Below are 11633 nucleotides of genomic sequence, written 5' to 3'. Positions count from 1 at the left end.
TGAACCACAATGGGGACTCCAGTGAAGCATTTTTATTTATTTATTTTTTATTAAAAAAAAATTTTTTTTTGTCTTTTCTTAGCTATTTCTTGGGCCGCTCCCTTGGCATATGGAGGTTCCCAGGCTAGGGGTTGAATCGGAGCTGTAGCCACCGGCCTATGCCAGAGTCACAGCAACGCGGGATCCGAGCCACGTCTGCAACCTACACCACAGCTGATGGCAACGCTGGATCATTAACCCACTGAGCAAGGGCAGGGACCGAACCCGCAACCTCATGGTTCCTAGTCGGATTCGTTAACCACTGCACCACAACGGGAACTCCTCCAGTGAAGCATTTTTAATGAGTCTATTCTGCACATGAGGGAACTGGGCCTTAGAAAGGTTAAATATCGTTACCATGAGCTAGACTTGGAACCCAATAAAACCTGAGTCTAGTGTTATATTATATTATATTATATTATATTATGTTATATTATATTATATTATATTATATTATATTATATTATATTATATTATATTATAGAATACATAACATGAGAGCTCCTCTTTTGACAGATTTTTAAGTGCACAATCAGTATTATCTATAGGCACAATGTCATAGAGCAGATTTCTAGAACTTAACCCATTTTGCACAACTACAATTTTATACCCTTGATCAGCCCTCCCCCCTTTCCCTCCCCCCACTGCCCCCACAACCACCATTCTACTCCTTGCTTCTCTGAGTGTGACAATTTCAGAGACCTCACATCGTGGGCTCTGGCAGTATTCGTCCCCTGTGTCTGGCTTATTTTACTCAGCATATTACCCTCAAGGTTCCTCCCCCTTGTTACATGTGGCAGAATGCCTCCTTTTTCAAGGCTGAGTAGTATTTCTTTGTACGTGCCACACCTTCTTCATTCTCTTTATTAATGTCTGTTGGTGAACATTCAGGTTGTTGCCATGTCTTGTCCTTTGTGAGTGATGCTGCAGTGCACACAGGGGGATGAATATCTATGGTGAACCACAGCTGGATGATCCAGCCATCCCATTTCCAGGTGGATTAACATTAAAACAATTTTTACATAACATTATCATTACTATTTTCACATTGTCATTTATATAACATTAAAATTATATATTTTATATATATATATATATATACATATATTTTGGCTGCACCCTTGGCATATGGAAGTTCCTGGGCCAGGAATTGAATCCAAGCTGTAGCCCATGCCACAGCTGCAGTTACACTAGATCTTTAACCCACTGCACTGGCCCAGAAATTAAACCTGAACCTCTGCAGCCATCCAAGCCACTGCAGTCAGATTCTTAACCCACTCCCACTGCATCACAGAGGGAACTCCATACATATATTACAGACATGTATTTTATATATTATATATACTTAATATATATAATATTATATGTATATATATATCTCCCTCCCCCCCTGGGGCCAGGGATTGAATCTGAGCTGCAGCTGTGGCAACACCAGATCCTTTAACCCACTACACCAGGCCAGGAATTGAACCTGCACGTTTGTAGCGACCCAAACCACTGTAGTCGGATTCTTTTTTTGTTTTTATAGCCACACCTGTGGTATACAGAAGTTCTCAGGCTAGGGGTCAAATAGGAGCTGCAGCTGAGGCCTACACCACAGCCACAGAACATTGGATCTGAGCCACATCTGCGACCTATGCCGCAGCTTGCAGCAGCAGTGGATCCTTAACCCCCTGAGTGGGGCCAGGGATCAAATCTGTGTCCTTATGGCTAGTAGCCAGGCTCTTAACCCACTGAGCCACAATGGGAACTCCTGTAGTGGGATGCTTAATCCACTGTGCCACAGCCAGAACTCCCTCTATATTTTTTTTTATTGTAGAAAATTTCAAACCCATACAGATGAATCCCCTGCACCTATTTCTGCTCCAGTAATTCTCAGCTCACAGCTGACCTCATGTCATTTGTATATAACCCCTCTCCGGCCACACCCCACCCTAAGCCACTCGGGATTTTTGAAGCAAAATAATTGCACTGGCAAATTCTTCAGCGTGTCTTTCTAATAGATAAGAGCTGAATGAGAAGCAGAACCTTAATACGATTATCAGGCCTAAAAAGAAACAACGATTTCTCAATAGTATCAACTACTTAATGTTCAAATTTTCCTCAATGTCTTGGAGTTTTGAGAAACACACTTTTTATTTTGGAAACTTTTGGATGTACAGAAACACCTGGAAACTCCTTGCCTGGTGTCCGTTCCCTGCCGTGTTATCCTCTCGCATCACCTTGGAACATTTGTCACCCTTAAGAAACCAGCGACCCCGTCAGCTAAACTACAGACATTACTTGGCTGTCCCGATTTTCCCTGGAGTGTCCCTTCTGGGTTCCAGGACGCAGTCCAAGGCACCCGGCAGCTTTTAGCCTCATAAATCTCGCTCCCTCCTCCACTGTGAGCTCCTTGACCCGCGGGGCTGGGGTAGCTGGTGCTCCCGGGCTTTGCACCTGCTCCATCCGCCACGCGCCCTGTGTGGTGGCGGACAGAGGCCACCTCACACTCACGCAGCTGTGCGCTTTTCCAACACATCTGTCTTAGGTACTGACTCCCAGGCATATGCTGGACTGTGGAAATCCAAAGTGAAGCAAGAGGGTCTTCCTTGTCCCCCCACCCCCACCCCGACCCCCGCCAGAACTCAGAAGGCGCTTGGACCCTGGAGGAGAGGTGGATGGACAAGCCTGCGGCATCTCTCAGCACAATGATGGGCAAGCAGGGGGGAACCCACAGTGGCTGGGTATGTAGAGGCATAGAGTCGAGGGAAGGAGCCCAATCCCAGGCTGGTTATTCAATTCTTTTTTTTTTTTTTGTCTTTTGTTGTTGTTGTTGTTGTTGCTATTTCTTGGGCCGCTCCCACGGCATATGGAGGTTCCCAGGCTAGGGGTTGAATCGGAGCTGTAGCCACCGGCCTACGCCAGAGCCACAGCAACGCGGGATCCGAGCCGTGTCTGCAACCTACACCATAGCTCACGGCAACGCCGGATCGTTAACCCACTGAGCAAGGGCAGGGACCGAACCCGCAACCTCATGGTTCCTAGTCGGATTCGTTAACCACTGCGCCACGACGGGAACTCCCTGGTTATTCACTTCTTAGATCCTGCCGGTACTTCCCTTCTGCATGCTGCCTTCCACAGGGCCTTTGCTCCTGCTTTCCTGTCCAGAGTGGCTGGGGTTCCACTAGTTCACAGCCACACATGCCACCGAGCCCTGCTCACATGGCCGTCCTAGTGAGCTGTTCTGGGTGTGATAATCCCTGCGCCACCTCCAATGGCTGGGTGGGTTGGGAAATCTCACCCTTTCTGTGCATCTGTTTCCAAATGGGCCACTGTGAAGAAATTCGGGTCAAGCTGTTGGAGTAGCGCCCTGCACAGGGTAAGGCAGGGCAATGGCTGTTATTACTGCTATGGTTGTTGCCCTTCTGGCCCTCAGCCCCACCCCCTTCTCCCTCTGAGTGCCTAACAGGGTTGTGGCTCCATGTTTATCTGTGGGATTTTTGGCTGCTGTCTCATCCTGGCCTTCACTCGCATTCCAGGCTGTCTGAGAGCAGAGAGGGTGTCCAGTCCAGCTCACCTGTTCATCCCCTGAGACTAAAACAGGGCGTGGGTGTATTCATGCTATCAAGTTAGAGTGAGAAGGAATTATTTTTATTATTTTTATGGCCGCACTTGCAGCATATGGAAGTTCCCAGGCTAGAGGTTGAATCGGAGCTACAACTGCCGGACTACACCACAGCCACAATAGCGCCAGATCAGAACCAGCTCTGCAACCTAAGTCGCAACTTGTGCCAATGCTGGATCCTTAACCCACTGAGTGAGGCCAGGGATCGAACCCACATCCTCACGGATACTGGTCAGGTTCGTTACTACTGAGCCACAGTGGGAACTCCGAGAAGAAATAATTTTGGGATCATATCATTTTGCTATGTGTGTCTCAGGGCTGGGCTGACTGTTGATTGATGGATGGAAGAAAGGAAGGGGAGGAGGAAGGAAGGCAGAGACGCCAGGGCTCTGTCCCTGGTACCCCGTCCCCCACAGGATGCAGGCAGGTGGGCCTGCTCTCTGGCCGAACTCACACAGGGAGACACTCTAGCTTTACTGGCCTGGGAGGCAGGGCCCCCGAGCAGGCCGGGACAGCTTCCGCTGGAACCAGCATCCTGACACCTGCGTGTTTACTGTTGGCCCTGCAGCCTGTGGTTGCCTCTGTGGCCTGCAGGTGTGGCGGGCCGCCTGCCTGAGCCTACCCCACAGGCAGCCCATGTGCCTGCAGGACAGGCCCTCAGCTGGACGTGCTCAGAGCTGGGGGTGGTTTGGTCAGGCCAGCTCTGGAGGCCCCTGGGAGTCAGCAAAGTTTCTTCATCTCACGTCGAGCTAGGGACAGAATGGCTTCCTTTCAAAGCACCACAACAGTACACAAAGAGGTGACCCGCGAATATCTGCTTTTTGTCCTGGCAGAAAGAGGCAGCCTTCCTCCACCCTCAGCAAGGAAAGGGGAAGGTGGATGCTGGAAGACAGGGTCAGAGAGCAGTTTGTAGACACAGAGCCGGGTCTCTGCTCTGGGTCAAGCCTTGCTCCAGAGGCCGGGATTCAGGCCTGAGAAGGTTGGAGTCCCACCCTTGCCTGGAAGAGAGCCAGAATCCTCCAGAACCGTCAGAACATTATTTCCCAAGTGAGGGGCTGGCCATGGCACAGAGGCTGTGCGAACCCAGGGGGGCTTCCTGGAGGAGGTGATGCCCGAGCTGGCCCCTCCGTGGTGAAGAGAGGAGGGAAGAAGAGAGGAGAACGTTCGGAGGAGACAGTGTGAGCCAGCAGTGTGTGTGGTGGTGGGGGCGGGTGGTGAAAGAGTGAGACTGGATTTTGTTGAGAAATCTTGGAAAGGGCTTGGGCTAATCGCTGGGGACCTCGGCACCACAGTGTCCTCGGAGGTGGGGTGGCCAGAGCAAGTCCCTCTAGCCTTTTTATCTCAGCAGCAGGAAACCTGATTGCTATGAACATCACGACAGGCCAGCTTGGCTGGGAGGCCAGGTCGCAGCGGAGGCGAGGCCATCTTCAATTGCTCACCAGTGCGAGCGGAACCCAGCAGGTCCTCCGCTTAGGCGGGAGCAGTGCCTGCAAGGTGACCTCCTCCTGCTCCTCGGTCTGCATTAGGTGACCAGGACGAAGTGCCTGGCCTCATCTTGAAATGACACTGAGATGCTGATGTACCCCTGGTAACCTAGACGCTGTCTCCAAAGTCCAAGTGCATCTGGACTTTTCTCTGTTTCCTAATATTAATTCCTCAATTTATTCTATTAATTTCTTAATAAAGTTCTTGTTTTATTAATTCAATTACTTTAGTTGATTTTTAATACGATATTAATTTAATTTTATTTTTGGAGGCCTACAGATGTGAAGCGATACTTGTGTTTTTCATAGCCTGGATTGGGCAGGAGACTGTGTCCATGACTTGGGGCATTTATGTGTCAGTTGACCTTGGGGATTTGACCTGTGGGACTCTCAGAGGAGTTGACCTTCAAGAGTGTAAACTGGCAGCTACTCTGATGATCGGTCCTTTTCAGCTTCCACAGCCTAGACAGAGACATTCGCGCTGGACCTCATGATGGGCAGTTGTGTGTACCGGGGGAGGGGTATGGGGGGACGTGGGGATGGTGTCATTCCCTTTGGAGACTTCAGAGCTGGGACTCAGAAAGGGCCGGTGCCTACCCGAGAGAAGATAGTAAGTCTTTATTAGAAGAACATGCATAACTAAACCCCTTCCTGCATCCCACAGCCAGTAAGTGACAAAGTTTCTAGCGTAGGTCCTCTGTGGCCCTTCCACACCACACCCCGCACCCCTTACATGGCCTAGGTAGTTTCCACTGGCCTGGAAGACTGGTGGGGTTGGTCTCTGCATTTTTTTTTTCTTTTTAGGGCCACATCCGCAGCATTTGAAAGTTCCCAGGCTAGGGGTCAAATTGGAGCCGAGCAGTGGGCCTACACCAAAGCCACAGCCACACAGGATCCGAGCTGTGTCTGTGACCACAGCTGGCGGCAAAGCTGGACAGATCCTTAACCCACTGGACAAGACCAGGAATTGAACCTGAATCCTCATGGAGACTAGTTGGGTTCATTACTGCTGCACCACATGGGAACTCCTTGGCATTTTTTTAAAGCATAGCTTTACCTAGTTTCTCATCAGTGGCTTTGGTAATGCTTTGATTCAGAGCCTCTCATCTCAAAGTGAAACAGATTCTGGTGTCCGCTTTCCCAAGGGTTTCTAAAATGGTCTCAGCCATCACCAACTCATGGCTGGGGTCGGTGTCATGGCATTTTAGGGGATGTCACCTGCACCTCCCCCCCAGCTGTAACCCGCCCCCCCCCGCCCCAGGACATTTGGCTCCAGGGACACAGTCTTGCCAGGCTGGCCTCCATCATTTCACTTTCTGTTCCCTCTTCCTGGACCACTTTTCATCCAGAAGGTCACATGACCCTCACAAGGGTCTCTAATGCCACTTCCCCAGAAAGGTTTCTCTCTTCACCTAAAATAGCAGCTCCTGCCACTTTCTGTCCTTTACCTGTTGTATGTGAACTTGTAACACATATCTTTACCTGATACTCTGCCACAGGGGTTGGCAAAAGTTCTATAAAGGGACATGTAGTTCCAGGGAGACCTTGGAGATATTGCGGGTTTGGTTCCAGACAACTACAATAAGGTGACTATTTCAATAAAGCAAGTCACCCAAATAGTTTGGTTTCCCAGTGCATTTAGAAGTTATGTTTATATTCTACTGTGGTCATGTCTAAAAAAACAATATGTACCTTAATTTAAAAATGCATTATTGCTGGAGTTCCCGTCATGGCTCAGTGGAAAAGAATCTGACTAGCATCCTTGAGGACGCAGGTTCGATCCCTGACCTGGCTCAGTGGGTTAAGGACCCGGTGTTGCCATGAGCTGTGGTGTAGGTCAGATAAGGCTTAGATCCCGTGTTGCTGTGGCTGTGGTGTAGGCTGGTGACCGCAGCTCCTAGTCGACCCCTAGCCTGGAAACCTCCACATGCTGTGAGTGCGGCCCTAAAAAGACAGAAAAAAAGCTTTATTGTTAAAAAATGCTAACCATCATCTGAGCCTTCAGAGTTGTCATCTTTTTGCGGGTGGAAGGTTCTGCCTCCAGGTTGATTGATGAGTGCTGATTGATTAGGCTGAAGGTTTGGGTAGTCGTGACAACTTCTTAAAATAAGATAACAATGATGTTTGCTGCCTCAGTTGACTCTTCCTTTCAGGAACAGCTTCTCTGTAATGTGCAGTGCTGGTGGATAGCTCTTTACCCACAGTAGAACTTCTTTCAAAAGTGGAATCAATCCTCTCAAACCCTGCCTTTACGTTATCAACTAAGCTTCTGTACTATTCTAAATCCTTTATTGTCATTTCAACTGTCTTCACAGCATTTTCACCGAGAGCCATTTCCCTCTCAAGACACCCCTTGCTTAGCTCAGCCATAAGACATAACTCCTCATCCATTCAAGTTTTATCAAGAGATTATAATGCAGTCGCGTCTTCGGACTCCACTTCTGATTCTAGTTCTCTCGCTGTTTCCACCACATCTGCTGTTACAATAGTAGCACCAAAGATCGCTGATGACAGATCACTGTAATAAGGATGATAATAATGAAATATTGAAATTTGAAATATTGCTAGTGGGGAAATGGTGCCGATAGATTTGCTAGATGCCACCAATCTTCAATTTGTGACATACACAGTGTCTGTGCAGCGAAGTAAAAGGAGGTATGCCTGCAGATATTTTCAGCTTTGTGGGCTCTATGGTCTTGGGTGCTGCCTCTCATCCCTGCCACTGTGGTAGGAAAACCTCCGCAGACAACAAACACATAGATGGATGAACATGGCTGTGTTTCAATAAAACTTTATTTGCAGAAACAGGAAATGGGTGGGATTTGGCCCACAGACGGTAGATTGTTTATTACTTCTTGTCTCTACCACCCAATAGAAAGTGGATTCTTTATTGTATCCCACAACCTAGAACATAGTAGCCATTCAATGGATGTTGAATCATGAATAGATGAGTGTTTAAATGTATCCCTTTTCTTTTAAAAAGTAGCTTTATTGAGACATAATTCACTAGACAAAGTTCACTCGTTTGAGGAGTACTGTTTAATGATTTTTAGTATATTTACCAAGTTGTAAAACCGTCACATGGTCTAAGTTTAGAACATTTTTTTACTGCTCCAAAAAAGAGACTCTATCCCATTACTAGCTCTCACTTCTTGTCCCTAACCCTAGCCAACAATTAATGTACTTTTGTCTCAAAGAGTTTGCCTGTTCTGGCGGTTTCAAATAAATGGAATTGTACAAAATGAAGCCTTTTGCAACTGGTTCCTTTCACTTAGCTTAAGGTATTCAGTGTTGTAGCATGTGTCAGAACTTCATTCCTTTTTTATTGCTAAATAGTACTCCATTGTTTGGCTATACTACATTTTAGTCATCTATTCATAAGGTGATGGACATTTGAGTTGTTTCCACTCTTTTCTCTTTTGGAAATTGGCCAGTGAGTAATGCTGCTGTGACCATTCATGTACCAGCTTTGTGAGAAAGTATGATTTCATTTCTCTTGGGTGTATTCCTAGGAGTAAAATTATTGAGTCTTGGAGTTCCTGTCATGACTCAGCAGTAACGAACCCGACTAGTATCCATGAGGACGTGGATTGGCTCCCTGGCCTCGCTCGGTGGGTTAAGGATCCTGCATTGTCATTAACTGTGGTGTAGGTTGCAGATATGACTTGGATCCAATGTTGCCGTGGCTGTGGCATAGGCCTGCAGCTGTAGCTCCAATTTGACCCCTAGCCTGGGAACTTTCATATGCCATGGATGTGGCCCTAAAAAGAAAAAAAAAATTATTAAGTCTTAACAGTAGCTCTGTGTTTGGTATTCTGAGGGATCATCAAAGTCATTTTATCTTTCTGCCAGGGATGGGCGTTCTCTGCATCCTCATCAACAATTTTCACTGTCCATCCTTTCCATTCCAGCCATCCTAGTGGGTGTGAAGTGGTGTGGCCTCGTGGTGTTGCTTTGTGTTCCCTAATGACTAATGATTTTGAGTATCTTTTCATGTTCTTCTTGGCCATGTGCGTGCTTTCTTTGGAGAAAGGTCTATTTAGATCCTTTGTTCCTCTTTAAATTAAGTTGTATATTTTGACTATGGAATTGTAAGAATTGTTGTATATTCTGGGTACAAACCCCTTATCAGATATATGATTTGTAAATAAAGTTTCTCATTCTGTGGGTTGTCTTTCCAGTATCTTGATGATATCCTATGAAGCGTAAAACTTTAAAATTTAAATGAAGTCTAATTTTTCTATTTTTTCCTTGTGCTGCTTGGGCTTTTGTTGTCATATCTTAGGAGATGTCACTTAACTTAAGATCACAAAGATTTATTTCAACATTTTCTTCTAAAGAGTTATAATTTTAGCCCTTACAGTCGGGTTTTAGATCCATCTGAAGTTGATTTTTGCATGTGTGAGGTAGGGGGTCCAAGGTCACTGTTTTGCACGTGGATAGACAGTTGGTCCCAGCATTATTTGTTGAAAACACTATTCATTTTCACTTGTATTGTCTTGTCACCCATTGCAAAGAATCAATTGTCCATAAATGCCAGGGTTTATGTCAGGATTCTCATGTCTGTTCCACTGGTATCTATGTGTTTATCCCTGTGCCAGTATTGCACTGTCTGGCTTGATCACTGTTACATTGTAGCAAGTTTTGAAATCAGGGAATGTGAGTCCTTTAACTTTGTTCTTTTTTGAGGTTGCTTTGGCATCCTCTTCCTTTTGATTCTCGAACAAAGGCCATGGGCCTTGAAGGACCTTTAAACCCTGTTCTTCACCAGGCTGATGACTCCCCAAGTCCTAAGAGATCTCTGACAGCACGTGTGGCTTCTCGTCCTGGCTCTGCCCCTCACTGTGTGGCCCTGAGTGGTCCCTTTCCTCTCTCTGCATTTGAGATGCTCCAACTTGAAATGAAAGATTCAGACTAGATGACATTTTTTTTGTCCTCACTGAGATTCTAGGGTCTTGTGACTTTTGAGTTTCTAGCCAACTGGGGGAAAATATCATTGAGACCACACAGCTACTCTACCCTTTAGAGGAAATGTTGAAAATGACAAATTCAGGGTGAGGTCTAGCAGATGATATTCATTTAATTGCCTGGAGAATTATTACATGTTTTTAACCTCATTAGAAAGTTGTTGTTTTCAACATTGACCTTAAAAATGAACATGGAGGTCTGTCAGACTCTACGATATGGGGTCTGTTTGACAATTGCGTGATTGTAATCCAGAGTTAAACAATCCCTTTTTTTTGGGGGGTCCAAACTTATCCACTTGTTTCCTTCCTCTTATCTGAATTCTTACCCAATTATTAAGGGGACATTTTTAAAAATTAGCTTAAGGAAAGGAAATTTAAAATCAGAGTAAAAGAGCCTGTGACACGGGTAGAATTAGGAAATGCCAGCTACATTGTTATCACTGCCTGCTGTGCACACAGAATATTTCAGGGTCTTTACAGCGTCTTTCACAAATTGTCTCATCTCATCCTCAGGCCAACGCTGTGTAGTAGGTATGATTAATATCACACTCACTTTATGGAGGGAACAATCACGTTGGGGAGATGGCAAGAAGGCTGCCTACCTCTCCTGTAACTAGTTTGCATCCCTGTTGAAGTTCCATCATCTCAGAATTCCCAGGAGGCCATTCTGCCTTGGAGAGACCCACTTCTCATGGCCTCTAGTGGCTACACTCTGACACTGTTGGGGGAGTCACATCTTCACCTTACAGATCTTGCTGGATTTTTATATCCTTCCACTATTCCTCATGTTTTCTTTGTGGTGTGTTCTGGGCTCCCCTCCTGGATGCCCGACCTTGGATCAGTTGTGGTCAAAGCTGTGGTCAGCAGCTTCCGAGTCGAAAGGGCGATGTTCCTTCACAGACTCAGAAGGGAAACAGGAGGGTCACATCTCAAATCAAGAGGGGACAAATGAAAGAAAGGCTAAATGCAGTGCTGAGCTCATAGGAGGGAGGTGAATCCCAATCGGATTTGCAGGCGGGACAAATCCAGGAGGATAATGAATATACCGGGTCCAATGTCATCTTGACTCACGAAAGCAAGACCTGAAAGTAACAGATGCAAAAGGATGAACATGGGCTCTTATACGTGTGTCTCAAATGCAAAGAGCATAAGATCGGACCAAAGACACAGAGCTTGGGGAGGTTGTCCTGGAAAGGAGAGGTGTTCTCAAAATCTGGGGTCATCACAAAGGATTGCCGTTTTCCTGTCTGATGTTTTCTCCTCTCCCAGCACTTAAAGGATGCCCGCACAGCCCATGACCTCAGACCCCCAGGCCCTGGTCCCTGGTCACTGCTGATTGGAAAATTCTGTTCAGAGATTGTGCTTTTTCATTTGGAGACATTATCCCAGTCTTATCTCTCATCCAGACCAGATTGGCTTAATATGAAACAAAAGTCCATTTTGCAGTCCTGGGGCTTAAGTTTGCCAGGTTGTGTCTGGAGGGGATAGTGATGTTTGAGTGTATTTTATCCAAAAAGTCACTCTGTGTGTGTGTGT

Source organism: Phacochoerus africanus, chromosome 9 (assembly GCF_016906955.1).
Source record: "Phacochoerus africanus isolate WHEZ1 chromosome 9, ROS_Pafr_v1, whole genome shotgun sequence".
Lineage (NCBI taxonomy): Eukaryota > Metazoa > Chordata > Mammalia > Artiodactyla > Suidae > Phacochoerus > Phacochoerus africanus.
Note: the sequence above shows the minus strand (reverse complement) of the source record.